The following is a 21130-nucleotide window of genomic DNA, read 5'->3' as shown; positions in this document are numbered from 1 at the left end:
GGGCATCTTCTGCCAATTCAGGATGTGCCAAATAATTTGGGACACTTGTGGGGTCTGTGGTAAAGGTGGGCACAACAAGACATCTGTTTAATTTGGTTTACCTAGCAAGGTTCAGGTTAAGGGGAGGAATTCAGATTCCCCAAAGAATACCAGGGCTTTCAAAATTCCCTAGGCTAGGAATGGGCACTCCAAATGTTGATTCTATTCCAACCAGCATGGCCAGTTGTCAGAGTATTCAGAAATGGCAGGGTATAATCCAGCAACCTCTGGAGGGCATCAGGTTCTCTGCCCTAGACCATTCTTTCTGCCCCAGCCCTCTTTTAGAATCAGAGCAGCGCAACCAATAGAGGCCTTCCGATTGCTCTGTCCCTCTGTGACAGCCCAGCAGCCCAACCAATCGTTGTTAAGAGGTCTCAACAACACCATTGCCACCCCGAAAGTCCTTTCCTGAATGCCCAAAGACTATCTTGAAAGGCCATCCGCAGGCCTCAACAACAAAGCGTCCGCTTCCGTTACCTATGACAACCCAACTGCGTGCTTAGCTAATTAGATTTTAAATTAAAAATCTTGCAAGGGAGATTTGAGATGCTGGAAGAACAGAGGATAATAATTGCCCCAACACCGAGCCAGGAAACTAATAGCCAGCCCAGGATTTAGAGGCAGGAGGAGGAGGAAGTCATTTTGTTGCGGTAAATGAAGGAACACCTTTTAATTTATTTTGGATTTAGGACATTAGCTCTTGAGCCATTACAATAAGCATCAGGCGGCAAAGCCGTGCAGCGGAAAAGACTGCAAATACCCAAGAGCAGCCGTCCCAGAAATGCGCTGATGTGGCCTCAGAGAAATGGCTGTGTCTGTATTTGCTCAACTTCATGAGCTTCAGAGGACATAAATGCACCAATTTCAAGTGCTATTTGGACTGCTCCCTAAATTGGTTTTCTTTTACTGAATCCTTCCTGCTGTATCTTTATCTTAGTAAATCAATTAATAATAATAATAATAATAATAATAATTTATTATTTGTACCCCACCCATCTGGGCAGCTTCCAGCATACATAAAAACATAACAAAACATAAACCTTAAAAAGCTTCCCTATACAGGGCTGCCTTCAGATGTTTCCTAAATGTTAAATAATTACTTAACATCTGATGGGAAGGCATTCCATAGGGTGGGTGCCACTACTGAGAAGGCCCTCTGCCTGGTTTCCTGCAGCTTCACTTCTCACAGCGTGGGACCCGCCAGAAGGCCCTTGGTGTTCGATCTCAGTGTCCATGCTGAATGATGGGGGTGGAGACGCTCCTTCAGGTATACAGGGCCGAGGTCACTTTAAAGGTCAGCACCAACACTTTGAATTGTGCTCGGAAACGTACTGGGAGCTAGTGTAGGTCTTTCAAGACTGGTGTTACGTGGTCTCAGCAGCTGCTCCCAGTCTAGCTGCCGCATTCTGAATTGTAGTTTCCGAGTCACCTTCAAAGGTAGCCCCACACAGAGTGCATTGCAGTAGTCCAAGTGGGAGATACCCAGTGCGTGTACCATGCTGGCGAGACAATGTGCAGGCAGGTAGGGTCTCAGCCGGCGTACCAAATGGAGCTGGTAGACAGCTGCCCTGAACACAGAATTAACCTGTGGTTCCATGGACAGCTGTGAGTCCAAAATGACTCCCAGGCTGCGCACCTGGTCCTTCAGGGGCACAGTTACCCCATTCAGGACCAGGGAGTCCCCCACATCTGCTGTCCCCGTCCCCCCAAAACAGTACTTCTGTCTTGTCGGGATTCAACTTCAATCCATTAGCCACCATCCATTCCATTTCTCCCCCACTGGAGTCTGATGGTTTTCCCATTAAAAAAAAAAATCACGGGGTTGATTTTGAAACTACCAACCAATAACGAAATGCTTGGCTTCCTCAGTCCTCTGCCCCAACAATCCTCCGATCACCTTATCACAGGCATCCCCAAACTTTGGCCCTCCAGATGTTTTGGACTACAATTCCCATCATCCCTGACCACTGGTCCTGTTAGCTAGGGATCATGGGAGTTGTAGGCCAAAACATCTGGAGGGCCGCAGTTTGGGGATGCCTGCTTTATCACATGCAGGTTTGACTTATGTAATCAGATGTGCTGAGCCCCTCTGAGCCCTGGCTGGTGGCTCTCCAGGTGCTATTGGTCTTCAACTCCCATCAGTCCCACCCAGCATGCACAATGCTGTCTATCTTGGTCCTTCCCTGGGTAGCATGCAGCCAAGGCATTTTGCATCCAACGCACACAATCGAAATTAAAATATGGGTTACCACACTGGTGCACCCAGTGGCAATTTTGATTCCCCTGCTTACTAAGAGGTTTCAGCCATGGCTTTCGCCCCTTACCACAGGTCTCCTTGGTGTCCGGTGTGATTTAAATATGGGGATGTTGCCACCTAAGAAACACATGGCACATGTTATGCATGTTTGCTCAGAAGTACCCCCACTGCCTTACTCTCAGGAAGGTGCACATGGGATTGCAGCCTCTTCTTCAAATCTCAGACAGATGGAACTGGTTGGCCCACTCTTTCACCACTCATTTTAAGTCTTCTTCTGCTCCGTTCAAGGTTTGAACCTTAACTTAAGCCGATCTCCTCTTATGATTTGCTGAGCTTTCGCAAGGCGCTCTGAGGTTAGACCTAGCAGCTCTAGGTCCAAGTTTGATTCCCGCTTCTCTTAAAAGTCGACGGCATAGTGACCAAACACTTGGTAGCACCCGAGATGAAAGAGACCAAGAGGAAAACAAAACACAAGGAGGTGAGGAAGATTCAGGAAGTGGAGTGGAAGCAGTTTCCGCCCACCCACAGACACCTCTCCCCGGCCAGTTTTCACCCGCACATCTGGAGGGCTGCAAATCTATATATATTACTGCAGTATTAGATGGCATCTGGAAAATGTACTCTTTACATTAGAGGCGAAGCGAAGGTATGTTCTGAGCTGGAAACATTTGCAGACTTTCATCCAAAGGCGAGTTATTGTCCGCCCACAGGAATGTAAAATTCTTAACAAAGGGAAATAAACCACACTGTTTTAGAAAACAGACATCTGTGATCCGGGCTGTCAGCAAGCAGTTCCCAAATTAATTCCGATACACTAAGAGACATTGAGGATACAGGGATCAAATTCAGAAGCTAAGTCCATGCATCTATCCCACTAACTGGCTTCCACAACACACCTCTGGACCAACCTAGATCTTGAGCCTGCTCAAAGATGCTTCAGAGCTGGAACCCAGTTCCAGGCATATTCACTCAGAAGTAAGTCTCCCAGAATTCAGTGGGGCCTCTTCCAAGGAAAGCACGCGCAGGATCATAGCAACCCAACAATAAACTATTAAATGGGCTTGCATGCTGGAAGGCACAGTCCCATTACTTCGGAGGGGTGGTGGTATTCTAGCCTGTGCCAATCATATCACAATAATTATGGGTCTTTAAAAAAAGTAACCACAGCAAATGCTCTTAAAGCATGCTGTTTCTGGGAAATTTAATTTGGCAATTTAATTCTCAGGGTATCAAAAAAACCTGGCCTTTACATCACTCTTGTGTCTTCCAGATGTTTTCGACTACAACGTCTATCAGCTCTAGGTCACATGGCCAATAGTCAGGGATGGTGGGAGTCAGATTGGAAAAAGTATCCTTTAAACCTTGATGATTATCTCTTCTCTTTGCCTCCACCACCTTCCAAAATCTGAAATGCTGCCCTGTGATCAAACCCCACTTTTAAAAGATGCTCATTGGCACCAGTAGGGCAGAATGCAGGTGGTCGCAACTGGGCATGTACCAGTTGCAAAACACGCCAGAGGAATTTTGAGCACCGCACAGAAGGACCAAGAGGGTCCTGCTTTGTTGATGGCAACATCATAGAATCATAGAGTTGGAAGAGACCACAAGGGCCATCCAGTCCAACCCCCTGCCAAGCAGGAAACACCATCAAAGCATTCTTGACATATGCCTATCAAGCCTCTGCTTAAAAAGGTAAAGGGGCCCCTGACCATCAGGTCCAGTCGTGTCCGACTCTGGGGTTGTGGCACTCATCTCGCTCTATAGGCCGAGGGAGCCGGCATTTGTCCGCAGAGAGCTTCCGGGTCATGTGGCAAGCATGCCAAAGCTGCTTCTGGCGAACCAGAGCAGTGCACGGAAATGCCGTTTACCTTCCCGCCGGAGCGGTTCCTATTTATCTACTTGCACTTTGATGTGCTTTCGAACTGTTAGGTGGGCAGGAGCTGGGACCGAGCAACGGGAGCTCACCCCGTCGCGGGGATTTGAACTGCCAACCTTCTGATCAGCAAGCCCCAAACTCTGTGGTTTAACCCACAGCGCCACCTGGGTCCAGGTCAAGATGTTTTACAAGTTTAAAGAACTATTTAGATATTGTTTTATCCATGGGTGAATTTATGCAAATTTAGTTAATCAACCAACTAAAATTCATACAATCAGCCAACTAAGGTTTCTTTAATTGGGTCACTATTAAACAGGAGCAGTCGATGTACAGAACACAGGACGAAATATATAGCCCCATCCCTGGTATTGCTTGTAGTTACAATCAGTGCAATTTTGAAAGGTTCAAGCCACCATCTTGATTCAAAGTGATGTTCAATTGTATCCAAACACAGGCAAAAACCTGCTCATGGATCTCAGGAATCATCACACAAATTATATCTTAAGAGATGTCTGAATGCATAGCTAACAGGCAGCTGTCCAAATATATAGCAGATTTACAGTGCAATCCTCTACATGCCTACTTAGAGGTTAAGCCCTGTTGAATTCAAGTGTGTACAGGATTGCAGAGCCTGAATATTTCTATTCCAGGAGGAAGATTGTATTTCTTTTTGTATTCATTTCCCACCTTCATATTTAGACTTTATTCCACGTTTTGGAATTGCATCTGCATCTAATTAAATATATTCTGTTAAGGTGTTGCACAGAAGAATGGAACATAAAATCACTTCTGTGTGGTAGAATCAAGGTACCAGTACTGTAATATCCTTCAGATGCCTGCAACTGAGCCTATCAAATTACTCCTTCTAAAATCTTTTATCCAACCAAGTGAGAAAGGTGTTGTGAGAAAGATGTTAGGGTCAAAGTTAATAGACTGATCTTGGAAAAGCTGTGGTCTGCCCAATTCGACAAAGAACAGCAATAAGGAAAGGGGCATCATGACATCACCAGCGAATAAACCAATGCATGGTCTCTGCCACCTTCCTTATTTGCAAGTTTCAAAATTCCAAGCGGATTTCAAGCATTTCCATCCTTTGATGGGCATGTCATCAACAACTATCAATGAAATTGAATCCTGTCACAACAGTTAACAATGAAAACTTCCCAGGCCACATCCAAACCATCAAAATGACTTTGATAGAAGAAGGAAGATTCTTCTCAGAAACAAGGTGTCATCCTTCTCCCAGAAAAGCACTTTCTGCATTTATTTCCGTGTGCTGGGAACTGTCTGTGCCATTTTACCTGGCAGGCAATGTGAACAGTGATGCTACGGCATCAATTCTCAGGTGGGGAGCAACACTCCAACTGGCCAAGAGTGAGTCAGACAATGAGAACCAAATCTTTTCAATCTTAACAGTGCAGTTTGGAAACAATGACACTTCAGTCACTTCCAACTTCAGCCCGAGAACCCAATGGAACCTAGTAGACCACCAGTGGATCCCACACAACAAGCTTTCTGCTACCTTTTTTGTCAAATTGGAGCATTTGAGAGACACTAGTGGATGCTTTTCAGGGACACGGGTGGCGCTGTGGTCTAAACCACAGAGCCTAGGGCTTGCCGATCAGAAGGTTGGCGGTTCGAATCCCCGTGACGGAGTGAGCTCCCGTTGCTCGGTCCCTGCTCCTGCCAACCTAGCAGTTCGAAAGCACGTCAAAGTGCAAGTAGATAAATAGGTACCGCTCTGGCGGGAAGGTAAACGGCATTTCCGTGCGCTGCTCTGGTTCGCCAGAAGCAGCTTAGTCATGCTGGCCACATGACCCAGAAGCTGTACACCCGCTCCCTCAGCCAATAAAGCAAAATGAGCACCGCAACCCGAGTCGTTCACAACTGGACCTAACGGTCCTTTACCTTTACCTAGTGGGTGCTTTTACCTGCACAAAGGTAGCCAATTTCCCATGCCACTCAAGCAATGCATCTATGTGACAAAGTAGAGACAGATTTCAGAAATGGAACTGCATTAGTGTGTATCAAAAATGAAGAAACTACCGGAAATAAACCAGCCATAACTAGGTCCCGTTTATTACAACTGATAGCCCACCATTCAGGATACAGAACCTCTCATTTTTCTTTTTTAATGAAGCACTGGCATTAAGTAGCTGCTACAACCAGAGTAAAATCAGTTCATCTCACCTCCCACAAGAACTATGTAGCCTTAAACAAGCCATTCTCTCTCAGCCTCAGTTTATCCTCTCTGCAATGTGGAGATAATACCATAGCCATACTATACCTGACAGGTGTCTCATGGATTACAAGAATACATTATCAGCAGCATCAGAGCACTCCAGTTCAATGCAAACACATTACTATTACTATATTTAATTTTTATTGTTTTAATTGCTTTTTTTAACTGTTGCGCTCTTCAAAGGTGTTTGCTTTGCTTTTTTATACATGCTTATTTTAATGTTTCAATCGAATTGTTTTATTGTGCATTCTTATTTACACACCATTTTCTTATTTTGTAATTGGTTTTATACTTGTAAGTTGCTTAAAAGGTGTGTTTGGCAATTAAGCAGTATATATATTCATTAATGAGAATACTGCGGATTATTATTACTATGATGCTGAACTTGGAAGAAATTTGAAAAAGTGAAACAAATGTGCAACTATTGTGGAATGGAGATGGGAAAGTAGATTATTTGGGAGAGGGGCTGTGAGAAGAATAGTAGAAATACAATTCTAGGACCAGTTCCTCCTAATTAATGAAGGTTGGGGGAAGAGAGGTGGTCCCAAACCTCTCCAAAGCGCCTCATTATGTAAACAAGGAAGGTATGCCAAAGAAGTAAACTTTGAAAGGTAGGTGTCAAGACAACAACAAAGCTCTTCCTTGATTCCCTTCCCAGGTCAGCCATGCTTGCCAGCTTCTCTCTCTCTCTCTCTCTGCGCCCTCTCAAAGCAAAGCTCGTTTTGCTTAAAAACACACCCCTTTAAATTGGGCTAGAGTCGCTAGACGCTCTATCTGCGCCCTCCAAACCACACGCCCCTCGTAGTTGAAATAAGGGGGTGGGGTGGTGGCAAAAGGGGGTGGGGGACATGACCGCCTGGAAAAGAAGGAAGACGCGCAGGGACACCAACCAACCAGCCAACCCACGCGTCTCCAATCCGCCAGGTCCTTCTTAGGAGCGAGGAACCGAAAGCAGAGCCGAGAACGCGCCTCATCAAAGGAGAGGGCCCTCTGAGGCGCAAAGGGAGAGGGAGGCGAGAGGCACCGCTGGCTCAAAAACAGGCCGCTATGGAGGGGAGATGCGGGGTGGGTGGGCTGAAAAGTCAGCTGCTGCTACAGCTTTCGGAAACCCGGCCGGGTGGAGGGTAGGAACAGCCTACCCCGTGTTTCGGGGGTGGGGTTCCCAACCCCCTTTATTTTCCTCGGCGCGCACGAAAAGGGAAGCGGCGAAAAGTAGCAACAATTCCGTCCCCGGCGTTCCAAAAGGCTCCTCGGCGTTCCAAAAGGGCCCCTCCCCCGCCCAGCTCCCCACCCCCAACGTTCCAAAGCTTACCCGCGCCAGTCAAGGAGGGCTTGGAGGGGAGACGCGCGACACCGCTGGGCTGCTGGGGGAAGTAGGATAGGGCTAGCCGAAGATATGGGTAGGGAGAACGCGCTGGGTGTTGCAAGGATCCTCCTGCTGCTGCTGCCGCTGCTGCCGCCGCCGACCCCTCCCCTGTGGAAAAGCTACGCCCGCTTCTCCCTCCCCGCTCTCCCGGTCTACCTACGTTAGTTCCCTCGCAGTTGTTCCTCCTCCGTATCCAAGACCTTGGAGAGGGGGGCAGGTTGGTCGCTGGAGAAGGCGCACCTTTTAATATATGTTGGTGTGGCTGCTTTGCTGGGTCGCCTCTCCCTCCCCGATGGTCACAGATCCATTGCAAACACAGGAGGGCAACTTAACGGCGGGCGAAGCTCCTTTTCTCTCTGCTTCTCTTAGCCCCCCCCCCACCTTTTCCCCTCCCCAAGCCTAGCGGCCGGTTGTTTGAAACGCAGCTGTGTAACACACCCCTCCTCCCCGCAGGAAGGCCGCCTCGCCACAAGTGGCACAGATTTGAGGAGGAAAGCGGGGGGGGGTGTCGAGAACACGGCGGGGTAGAAAGAGGAGGAGCTCACAAAAGACTAGAGCAGCAGCTCCCAAATTTGGCCGGGAGTTTGCCCTCCCCCTAATTTCCCTTCCTGTTGGGGATCTTCAGACCCATAGCCCCGGTCCGTCACGCGCAAACACATGTCATGAGGACCCGGGCACATATCAAATTGTGACTCCTCAGCATTGCCCGCCGGGGCCAAGAGACAAGCTCAAGAAAGTATACGACCATATTATTATTATTATTATTATTATTATTATTTATTATTATTATTATTATTATTATTATTATTATGGCGTTTTGGACAGTCCTGCAAGTAATTTGTGGGTGGGCAAAACTCAGTGTTACTCTGCATAGACCCATTAAAATTAATAGACCCAAGTGACTCGTGTTCATTATTTTCAGTAGATCTACTCTGAGTGATCTAGCAAACTGGCATTGGCTACAACCCATAATCTAACATTTTGAATAAAATCAAAAACCCATTTCCCATGTGTTTTTACTAACAAGCAACATTAAAATACTTGTTAGGGAATTTTATAGGGGGGGCACCCAAACGAGGCTTCATTTGGGAATCAATATTGGCACAAATGCCCTCAAGGGGACCCCGTCTGATCCTACAACACCACTCTAGTATCGCACCAACACGAACCCCTCAAGATCAAGCCCTGTGTAATAAAGGCTCCCTTTCCTACCCTTTCTCTGTTGCCTGAGACTCTATGTAACCATATTTCTTTATGAATGAATACCGTGTATCTGTATTTCTAAATGAAACCCCCTTTTGCGACTCTGGTCAAGGACTCTCAGGGATGCAGGGAACAGCCATAATCCTTTAAGCAAGAGGTCACGTAGCCAGGGTGGTGCTCCTCTGCATATCCATAATCCATTCAGGTACCATCTCCTGCCATTCCCGACCCTCCGAAGCCAGAGGCAATACACACACCTGGACCCATTGTCCGCCCCCCCCCCCCCCGCCAGGTACTCAAGGATCCCCTCCCAGATACTTACTGGTACTTGCTTATCAATGCCCTGGGACATCGTGCATTGTTACCTTATGTTAATCCTGTTTACCTCCTGTTTACCTGTATGCTAATGTCCCTTGCACCTTCCCCTTTTTTCTGACGTTTTACCCTGTCACAAGTGATGTATGTATGATGCTTTTGATGTGCATTATGGGAGGGTGGTGGGAACTTTTAAAAGTTCTTGCAGCCCTGTTCACGGTGTTCAGTCTGGCATTGAACCTGCTGCGCAGTAATAAACCTTGCTGTTTGCTCCGGATCGTGGCTGGACTCCTTCAGTTTATACTCCGCAACAACCACAGACCCTTGCCTGATGAGCTGGGTGGCTGAGCATTCTCGCACCCAGATTTTTGCCCTAACAATGCTGGTACCTCCCCCAATGTAGCAACTGGTTTAATCTGCTGCCTTATACAGAGTCCTTAGTCCACACAGCTCAGTATTGTCTACACTGACTGGCAGTGGTTTCCCAGGGTTTCAGGGAAGGGACATTAACAGCCCTACCTGGAGATGCTGGGGATTGAACCTGGGACCTTTTGCAAGCAAAGCAGATGCTCCACCTCTGAGATGGCCCTCCCAATAAGATGTCCAGTCCACCCAACCCTCCTAGTGGGTCAGTGCACACTTGTTGGCTTAGAAGACCAAGGCAGTAACATTAGATGCAGCAATGAGGTCCCTGTTGATTCAGAAGGAGGAAAAATATGTACCTGGTGCGTTGCAGAACATCTTCAGGAGAATAAAAGGCTAAGGAGTAAACCCTACACAAATCTGGAGTGGAGTCCCTAAGACGGTTGGATGGTGCCTTGTACTCCTGCTTCTGGCAACTCCTGCAGCCAAGCTGGTCCTAAATAACTTTCTCTGCTTTCCTTTGGACCACATCAGCAAGGCCAAGAGGCCATCTTGTCATCTGAGCAGCCCAGGACCTCCATACACACCGCCCAGGGTTGTGCCCTGGGGAGGTCACTTTGGTGCTGCAAATGCAGAAGACACCAGTTGGAGCCTCTAGATCAGGCCTGCAATAATGGAGTCTCAGTGCTCAGCCTGGATAGTTCAGTTGGTTAGAGCAGGCATCCCCAGACTTCGGCCCTCCATATGTTTTGGACTACAATTCCCATCTTCCCTGACCACTGGTCCTGTTAGCTAGGGATCATGGGAGTTGTAGGCCAAAACATCTGGAGGGCTGCAGTTTGGGGATGCCTGGGTTAGAGCATGGTGCTGATAATGCCAAGGTTGCAGGTTCGATCCCCGTAGGAGACAGGTGCATATTCATAGATGATGTACTGGATCCCTTCCTGATTCTATTAATCACCATGGCCTCAACTATCCTTGTCCAAGAATGGCCATAATTGACACACCAGCTGTGGTAGGTGAAAGGCAATCCTAGCCACTGGGCCTCTAGTGACAAAAAGAGTTTCAGGAGAACACCCAGACTCAGGAACCACCAACCTACAGCGCCTCAGTCTTCCCAGGGTTCAGGATCAGTTTACTGGGCCCCATCCAGTCTGCCATTGTGCCCAGACTATGGTCCAGATCAATGTTTCCCAAACTTGGGTCTCCGGCTGCTTTTGAACGACGGTTCCCATCATCCCTGACCACTGGTTCTGCTAGCTGGGGTGATAGGAATTGTAGTCCAAAAAAGCTGGACACCCAAGTTTGTGAAACACTGGTCCAGATGGTGTACAGCCTCTCCTGACTGAGATGTTATGGAGAAGCAGAGCTAAGGGTCACCAGAACAGTGATGACACTTCCCCCAAACTCCAATCTGCCTCCTGTAGAGACAGGTGCTTTCCCCCTTCTCCAAAACAACCAGTCCACAGAACATAATGAGTAATGACAAAACCAGATAAGACAAGCATTGCCAGCTCAGGCTGATGGAAATCATTGTCCAAAACATCTGGAGGGCATCAGGTCCAGCACACCCCACAGATCACATGTGATAGGTGTGGTTTTAAGGACATAGGAAGCTGCCTTAGACCAAGCTAGAAAGATCAACGGTCTGGTCCTGTATAAGGCAATCTCATGCAAACTGGGATTGATGAGTCAGGCCTAGTCAGTCTCGCCTTCCTCCCATTCATCACCCAACCATTCTAGACGGGCAGAGCCCTACTTGTGTCACCTGGGCTGGTATTTTTAGCATCCATTAGCACACTTTGAAAGGTAGCATCCATAAATAGATCACCATCTCATCTGCCCCCCCAAAAAACAAACAAAAAAACTCAGTTACTATCCTTTATTAGCACACATTAAACCTCAGGTTCCTCTCACGTGCTTTGCAATCTGAACTGTTTGTAGGGAGGGGGTTGGCCCACCAAGCTCAGTCTATCCTCAGCCAGCACCCCACCTACCTAAATGCGCCATTGGGGGTGAGGCCATGTTTTTGGGAAGGTTGCAGCACCTGCTGTGGTCGCAGAGACTGATACGGGAGAGGCATGTTTTGTTGCAGCTGGGGCAGATGAAGGCATCTAGTAGTGCTGCTGTAGATGCACCAGGGCGTGTCTTCTCTCTGCACTCCTCCCAGCAGTCATTTCTCCTCTGGTCACTCTGCACGACCTGACTGCCTATCTCCAGGCACTGTGGTTGTCTGCAAGGGATTCCCACATGGCAGAGTTGGTGTTGCCAGATGTGCCGGCTGCAGACATCTTTGTAACACAAGAGTTGGTCTGCCAACTGGCCTGGTGCTGAAAGCCAGCTCCACATAGACCATGTCTTTGGGGATCCTGCCATCTTCCATACTGTGGACATGACGAAGCCAGTGTACACAAAGCTGAGACACTGTAAATCCAGTCTAGGGGCTGGTACTGGTTGTCAGCTTCCTCCTCCTTCCCCAGGCTTTTTTTTCCTCTGGAGTAAGTGTCCTTCAATTATATTCATGCTTCATGCTTGTCTGGAGAGAGATGTACATGTATGTAGCTGGGCTGTAGCCTACTGTACAAGGGCAACAATCACATCCAGTGCCCCACCTGGTTGGGGCACTGTTATGCCAAGCTCAGTGTGCCCTCAGCCAGACCTCACCTGCCTACCTGCTGCAAACCAGTCGAGGGGGTGGCAGTGCCAACTTCTCAGTAGCAGTGTTGCCTTTGGAGAACTCAGCAGGGAGTGTGGAGGCAAAATTAATTGGCTCCAACTCTACCCGCCATTAGCTCTGACTCCACCTACTGTTGGCCTCCCTGCATTCCACCCCACCTGTCCCAATGGGCCACACTCACCATTGGTTTGTGGCCGTTAGGGAAAGTGGGCTGAAATCCCCACCGTCACCCTGTACTAGGGATTAAGCACTGTGAAACAGTGGCTCCTATGCCCAGGATTGCACTGCTAGACAAATAAATCAGACCAAATTAAAAAAACAAGTGCCTGTTACTGTAGTTATATCATCTGCAGGATCAACACAACTTTAATGATGGGGAAAAAATGGAGCTGAAGTCTGGAACCAAACTAAAGAGCTATTACTCATCTTTAGGATATGACTGTCAAATCCCCAAAAGGTACTTCCTTTGTTTTTCTTTTTAAAGAACAGTTATTCCTGTGAATCATGGTTAGCCTGTGGCCAGCTATAATTACTCAAATGTTCACTCACCCAGTGATCCATCCTTTGGAGTGCTGTGCATGTCATTTTGTGTCTGACATGCAGAATATTCCAAGTTTTGCATTTGTGGATTTTTGTCTGGCTTTAAAGCCAATTTATTATAAATGGGAGGAGGACAAAGTGCACTTTTACAATCAGGCAGGTTTTTTGGTTTTAAAAAACCAACCCTGCTATTTGTCTAGCGCCAATGACTTTTTATCATTTCAAGCTGGCTTTGAAGTACAGGCAGCAAATGATTGCTAAAATATTAATCATCCAGTCTTGTTTCAAAGTGTAGGTCAGAGAGAAGGCATGGAGCTTGATAGAACTGTAGTAAAGTGAATTGACAACACAGCTTACAATACAAAATCCAGAATTGAACAAAGCTAGACATCAACAGGACTATTGACAAGTTTTAGATCAGATGAGCAGGGCCTTAAACAAAACATTGCACTGTATCCTAATGCCATAACAGAAGTGCTAGTGTTCAGACTGTCAGCCAACCAGCCTCTCCGTACTTGAGAAATTCCGTATTTGGGAAAGCCTATTGCTTGTCTGTCCTGTTTGGCTCCTATGTGTTTGGACACCACTCAATCTATCACCAACTCACAACAAGGGTTCCTGAGGAGGCAGAGGCAACCTTTGCTGATGTTTGGATGCCAATACCATTTTGAATAAAGATGGACCAAAACATGACTTTGGCAAAACTTCGTAACTTTGGCTTGACGGGTCCAAACTCACATACTGTATATTTTTGCTTTTTAAGAATTCCCTGGCAGCATCAGGCACTTCCCTCTTGTGTACTATGTATTTTGGAAAGCTGTTTTTTTCTCTGGTCTGTTCACTCTATGGGTCCCAACATTGGTTATCATCACCAAACTCTGCAGGAGTGTTTCCGAGGTCGTGGCAGCTGTTTGATACTGGTATGGCAGACACCATTTTGAATCAAGATGGAAGACTGAAACATCACTTTGGGACGACTTCACTCATTTTTGGCGATAGGCTTGGCCATCTCTCAATATAACACCAAACTCAACATGAGAGTCCCCAAAGTGGAGGCAGCACTCTTTGTCAAAGTTTGCATGCAGGGTGCCATTTTGAATAAACATGGCAGACCAAAACATGATTTTGGTGTGACTTCACCCAATTTGGTATGACGGGCCCAAACTGCAGTGAGAGCGAGCTTGCCTTGGCTTCAAGTATTACAGCCGAAAGCTGGGTAAAATTGTTCATGGAGGTTGCTTGGTAAAAGCAGAGAATTTTTTTTAAAAAATTGATTTTTAGACAGTTTTGATATTTCTAATATAAAGCAATTAATAAAGTCTGTAAATAATAAATCTGAGTAAGTTTCAGAGGAACACCCACCGCCCCCACTTTTGACTCCAATCCTGCTGGCACTCAACTGCTAAGTTATACATCTCTGTGACAGCTGACTGCATCCAGTCTTGATGCAAAATATTTATTATTTTCTTGAGCTTTCACACATTTCAATAAATAATGCTTTAAAAAAACAAACTTGTTTATCAACCAACCAATATTTTAATTAAGCCTACAGGCATCAGGTCTATGCATAGGCTTAAAATTAAAAAAGTGAGCCTCCCAGATTGAATTAAGGTGGCTGTAATTACCTACAACCCCCAAAATGGCCTGGGTCCAGCTTATCAGAGATTTCCTTTACCCCTACATTTCCCCCAAACAACAGCAACCCAAGGAAGTCAGGACTACAAGACCACAAACATTTCAAAATGCTCCTCTGCTGAATCAGAGGTTGGCAGTCAGAGTCACATCCATATCATGCATACAGTGGTACCTCGGTTTAAGAACAGTCCATTTTAAGAACAATTTGGTTTACAAACTCTGCAAAACCCGAAATAGTGTCTTGGTTTGAGAACTTTACCTTGGTCTAAGAACGGAACCCGAACGGTGGAAGGGCACAGGCGGCGGGAGGCCTCGTTAGGGAAAGCGCTCCTCGGTTTAAGAAGTTTTGGTTTAAGAACGGACTTCCGTAATGGGTTAAGTCCATAAACTGAGTTACCACTGTATTTAAAAGACACTTGTACCACTTTTAAGTCACGGCTTCTCCAAAAGAACTGGTTTGTTAAAGGGTGCCGATAGTAGCTGTGAAACCCTGACTTCCTTCACAGAGATACAATTCCCAGAATGGTTTATCCATTTGTCTTCTCAGAGAACTCTGGAAATTGTAACTCTTAAGGGCAATAGGGGTTTCCTAGCAACTCTCGACACCCTTACCTAACCACATGCCAGGGTACTTTTGGGGGAAGCTATGACTGTTTAACCCCTTCATGGATCAATGCCTTGTCGTGGCGAAGGGGCTTGAATAACTCGGAGAAGCTATGAGCTATGCCATGCAGGGCCACCCAAGATGGACAGGTCATAGTGGAGAGTTTTGACCAAACGTGATCCACCTGGAGAAGGAACTGGCAAGCCACTCCAGTATCCCTGCCAAGAAAACTCCATGGACAAAGACAACAGGCATATAAAAGTTATGACGCTGGAAGATGAGCCCCTCAGGTCGGAAGGCGTCCAACATGCTACTGAGGAAGAGCGGAGGTCAAGTACAAGTAGATTCAGAGCTGATGAAGCGGCTGGGCCAAAGCCGAAAGGACGCTCAGTTGCGGATATGCCTGGAAGCGAAAGGAAAGTCCGATGCTGTAAAGAAAAATATTGCATAGGAACCTGGAATGTAAGAACCATGGATGGAGGTAAGCTGGATGTGGTCAAAAATGAGATGACAAGAATAAATATCGACATCCTGGGCATCAGTGAACTAAAATGGAAGGGAATGGGCGAATTCAATTCGGGTGACTATCATATCTACTACTGTGGGCAAGAATCCCGTAAAAGAAATGGAGTGGCCCTCATAGTCAACAAAAGAGTGGCAAAAGCTGTAATGGGATGCAATTTCAAAAATGACAGAATGATCTCAATACGAATCCAAGGCAGACCTTTTAACATCACAGTAATCCAAGTTTATGCACCAACTACCGGTGCTGAAGAAAGTGAAATTGACCAATTCTATGAAGACCTACAACACCTTCTAGAAATGACACCAAAGAAGGATGTTCTTCTCATTACAGGGGATTGGAATGCTAAAGTAGGGAATCAAGAGATAAAAGGAATAACTGGCAAGTTTGGCCTTGGAGTTCAAAATGAAGCAGGGCAAAGGCTAATAGAGTTCTGTCAAGAGAACAAGCTGGTCATCACAAACACTCTCTTCCAACAACACAAGAGACGACTCTACACATGGATATCACCAAATGGGCAGCATCGAAATCAGATTGATTATATTCTCTGCAGCCAAAGATGGAGAAGCTCTATACAGTCAGCAAAAACAAGACCTGGAGCTGACTGTAACTCAGATCATCAGCTTCTTATAGCAAAATTCCAGCTTAAACTGAAGAAAGTAGGAAAAACCACTGGGCCAGTAAGATACAATCTGAATCAAATCCCTTATGAATACACAGTGGAAGTGAGGAACAGGTTTAAGGATTTAGATTTGGTGGACAGAGTGCCTGAAGAACTATGGATGGAGGCTCGTAACATTATACAGGAGGCAGCAACGAAAACCATCCCAAGGAAAAGGAAATGCAAGAAAGCAAAATGGCTGTCCAACGAGGCCTTACAAATAGCGGAGGAGAGGAGGCAAGCAAAATGCAAGGGAGATAGGGAAAGATACAGGAAACTGAATGCAGATTTCCAAAAAACAGCAAGGAGAGACAAGAGGGTCTTCTTAAATGAGCAATGCAAAGAAATAGAGGAAAACAATAGAATGGGGAAAACCAGAGATCTGTTCAAGAAAATTGGAGATATGAAAGGAACATTTCGTACAAAGATTACCATAATCAAGGACAAAAGTGGTAAGGACCTAACAGAAGCAGAAGACATCAAGAAGAGGTGGCAAGAATACACAGAGGAATTATACCAGAAAGATATGGAGGTCTCGTACACCCCAGGTAGTGTGGTTGCTGACCTTGAGCCAGACATCTTGGAGAGTGAAGTCAAATGGGCCTTAGAAAGCACTGCTAATAACAAGGCCAGTGGAAGTGATGATATTCCAGCTGAACTATTTAAAATTTTAAAAGATGATGCTGTTAAGGTGCTACACCCAATATGCCAGCAAGTTTGGAAAACTCAGCAATGGCCAGAGGATTGGAGAAGATCAGTCTACATCCCAATTCCAAAGAAGGGCAGTGCCAAAGAATGCTCCAACTACCGCACAATTGCGCTCATTTCACACGCTAGCAGGGTTATGCTCAAAATTCTACAAGGCAGGCTTAGGCAGTATGTGGACCGAGAACTCCCAGAAGTGCAAGCTGGATTTCGAAAGGGCAGAGGAACCAGAGACCAAATAGCAAACATGCGCTGGATTATGGAGAAAGCTAGAGAGTTCCAGAAAAACGTCTACTTCTGCTTCATTGACTATGCAAAAGCCTTTGACTGTGTCGACCACAGCAAACTATGGCAAGTTCTTAAAGAAATGGGAGTGCCTGATCACCTCATCTGTCTCCTGAGAAATCTCTATGTGGGACAAGAAGCTACAGTTAGAACTGGATATGGAACAACTGATTGGTTCAAAATTGGGAAAGGAGTACGACAAGGTTGTATATTGTCTCCCTGCTTATTTAACTTATATGCAGAATTCATCATGCGAAAGGCTGGACTAGATGAATCCCAAGCAGGAATTAAGATTGCCGGAAGAAATATCAACAACCTCAGATATGCAGATGACACAACCTTGATGGCAGAAAGCGAGGAGGAATTAAAGAACCTTTTAATGAGGGTGAAAGAGGAGAGCGCAAAATATGGTCTGAAGCTCAACATCAAAAAAACCAAGATCATGGCCACCGGTCCCATCACCTCCTGGCAAATAGAAGGGGAAGAAATGGAGGCAGTGAGAGATTTTACTTTCTTGGGCTCCTTGATCACTGCAGATGGTGGCAGCAGTCACGAAATTAAAAGACGCCTGCTTCTTGGGAGAAAAGCAATGACAAACCTAGACAGCATCTTAAAAAGCAGAGACATCACCTTGCCGACAAAGGTCCGTATAGTTAAAGCTATGGTTTTCCCAGTAGTGATGTATGGAAGTGAGAGCTGGACCATAAAGAAGGCTGATCGCCGAAGAATTGATGCTTTTGAATTATGGTGCTGGAGGAGACTCTTGAGAGTCCCATGGACTGCTAGAAGATCAAACCTATCCATTCTTAAGGAAATCAGCCCTGAGTGCTCCCTGGAAGGACAGATCGTGAAGCTGAGGCTCCAATACTTTGGCCACCTCATGAGAAGAGAAGAATCCTTGGAAAAGACCCTGATGTTGGGAAAGATTGAGGGCACTAGGAGAAGGGGACGACAGAGGACAAGATGGTTGGACAGTGTTCTCGAAGCTACGAACATGAGTTTGACCAAACTGCGGGAGGCAGTGGAAGACAGGAGTGCCTGGCGTGCTATGGTCCATGGGGTCACGAAGAGTCGGACACGACTAAACGACTAAACAACAACAACAACATGACTGTTTAAAGTGACTTGAGAGCGCTTTAAATGGGTTGTGTGGATGTGTGCCGGCTCAATTTAATGTAGGTTTGGGGGGCGGGGAGCCGAACAGAGGAAGCAATGGGGTGGGAAGGAAGCCCTCTGCAAGAGATCAGTTCAGACTTCTGGAAAGAGCTCTCTGACCCTCTCCTGACAGCCAGCTGGGCAGAAGGAATGTTTTTTTTTTAAAAAAAAACCTTACCTCACCCAACCTGCAATTTCCATCCATCTGTTGTAGTACTGCTGTTTGGAGCAACAGGAAACAGGAACTGTCTCTGGGTGGCCCACTTTATTATTATTTAAAAAAAATTCTACACCACCCTTCATATGTGAATCACAAGGTGGTTTACAATACAAAAACACCTGAAACAGAGGCAATAGAACTTACCTGCTGAGGATGCTGCCTTTCTAGGTGAATGAATCACTACTTTGAGCTTGCAAAGCACAGGCAGTGAACTCTTTAAGAGTTACATACACATAAACTATTTGGGATGCACAAGTTAAGTCTGTAGGAGCAGAGTTGCAGAATTCCATACGCAATTAATCCATTAAAACCAACACATCAACCTGGCTGGTCCTTATATACAACCTTCTATATGTATTCATTACCTACAATGTGTAGGAAAGGCTCTTGACAGGACCATTGACCAGCAACACCTACACAAGTGTTCTTACTGGGTGATCTCCAACTCTGGAGCCCTGCCCCTTTTTACATCTATGTATGTATGGGGTGTATGGAGATAAGAGAATGACTTATCTCCTCTGCTCAGAGCCACTATACATCAGGAGTACAGTAGTAACATACGTTGATGCAAGGAAACTTGTGGCTGGGTGGGGGAGTTCATTAAAAGAGCTTGTGTAAAGTCTTTCATTCTTCTGTAAAGCAGGAAATAGTTCTTCCAGGGCAGGGAGGCATTCCCACTAATGGAAGAGGGTTTTTTGATGGTTTCGTCCCAATAAATGGTTACCTCTTCTGTATAGAACAGGCAGGACATATAGATCAAAATCTTCATATGAGCACATATACATCCCTGAAACACTGCACCTTTTTTGCAAGCTGCCTCAAGCACTGATCTTGACAAAAATAGAAAAAGGAACAGTGTATAAATACAAATACTGTACGGCAATACACACATAACTACAACGTCTCTACATTTCTGTTTATTGAGACAAACTAATTAAAAGGCACAAACATGGGGCATATGTTTACATGACATTATAACAAACATATACATTAAAAGTGTAGGAATGTGTTCTCTTTCTGCTACACAGGAAGTTCCTAAGCTTTTATATATACAAAAGTTGTACAATTTGATGTCCTAAGGTACAAAAGATCATTTATAAAATTATTTTACACTAAGTTCTATTATACCTCCCCCCCCCACTTTTTTTTTTACTATGTAGTCCAAGCCCCTAGAACTGTTTTCACATAATCTGGGCATCCATCTCCTGACCCCAGATGTATGCCTCAAAAGTACGGAATATGTTGCTTTTACACTGACACGATGGGTATTAACACGCACCAAAAAGTGGGCTTGCCTGTATCCCATTAAAATCAAAGTATTGATAGCCACTTTGTCGTGAGGCGAGGCCCCTGGTTCTAATCAATAGCCACCTGTCTGCTCCTCCAATTATTTCTCACATCATCTTGTTTATAGGGCAGGTCTTAATGAAGATTTAAAAAATGTTTGTGACATGATAGCCTAAAAAAGTAACCTCTTCCCTAGATTTTCCATCCTACTTTTTAAGTACAGATAAAAAAAGTTGAAAGAAACGTGTAGCTGTATTTTTTTTTTTTTAATGTGACCATTGGGTGAGGGAAAGGGGCATTTCTCCTCTCCTTCACTGGATAGGTCAGGTAGTTACTAGGAAACCCCCCCACAAATTGATAACTATGGGTTAACACAATTAACTAAAAGTAAAAATGATGGGGGGGGGGGTTTCCTCCTGCAAATATTTACAAAGTTGAAGAGATCTGCACAACACTTGATTCAGGAGAAGGGAAGAAAAGGGCTTTTTTAAAAAAGAAAAGAACACAAAACAATAAGATGCACACTTGGCTTGTCCTGAAGGGGCATCCTAACTAGTTAGTGGTTAGAATAAAAACTGTATACCATTTTATAATATAAGACAAAAAAAACTTCTAGTGAACAACACCTGCTCTCCTTTGACAACACAGTCAGCAGGTTCTGATTGGGAGAATGGGGGGCATACATACATCATACCCCAGCATCTCCAGAGTCTTCTAGCTTAAAGCATTGTTCTTCTGTGTTCCAAAGCCCATTATTTGCTCTTCCGAAAGAGTCCCAACTGGGTTTTGAGCAGAGACCATGCTTGTTGTGTAGGTTTCAAATCCTCTTCCACCAGCCACAGCTGTTCCTTGCCAAACATTGAACAGTTTTTTTCTTCTCCTTTTTAATGTTGACTATGATGTTGTATTCCCTTAGGGTAATATGTCTCGTAGTATTTACATCTCCAAATATCAGGTCACAATCCCTAGTTATGTATATGTTGCAGGTAGAATGATAAAGTTACCATATGCTTTGCATATCAGAGCTGGTATCACTTTTCCCATAGGGAATTCGGCCTGAAATTATCATATTCCCAAAAGGTAAAATGCATAATTACTCAAATGCATAATTACTCAAAATGCATTTTCTTAAACATAACAAAAAAAGGACCATGTAATGCCTTTACAAAAATGTAAT

At 45.4% G+C, this 21130-nt stretch overlaps 1 protein-coding gene and 1 long non-coding RNA gene across 8 annotated transcripts in view; one reads left to right on the top strand and one right to left on the bottom strand.

Moving 5' to 3' along the window:
• Positions 1-8219, bottom strand: part of CUEDC1 (CUE domain containing 1) — a 65795-nt gene extending 57576 nt beyond the window's left edge. For 2 of the 7 annotated variants that reach the window (XM_060283092.1, XM_060283089.1), the window contains exon 1: positions 7941-8217. The gene's annotated coding sequence lies outside the window, so the exon portion shown is untranslated. Of the gene's footprint in view, positions 1-7726; positions 7914-7940 lie in introns of those variants that run through there. The other 5 variants (XM_035139296.2, XM_035139292.2, XM_060283093.1 and 2 more) reach the window with 4 other exon arrangements.
• Positions 1-21130, top strand: part of LOC132593242 (uncharacterized) — a 329416-nt gene that overhangs the window by 5020 nt on the left and 303266 nt on the right. The gene's annotated exons all lie outside the window — the stretch shown is intronic.

The sequence above is a fragment of the Zootoca vivipara genome, chromosome 15 (assembly GCF_963506605.1).
Source record: "Zootoca vivipara chromosome 15, rZooViv1.1, whole genome shotgun sequence".
Classification (NCBI taxonomy): Eukaryota; Metazoa; Chordata; class Lepidosauria; order Squamata; family Lacertidae; genus Zootoca; species Zootoca vivipara.
This window is presented reverse-complemented; position numbering and strand designations above follow the sequence as displayed.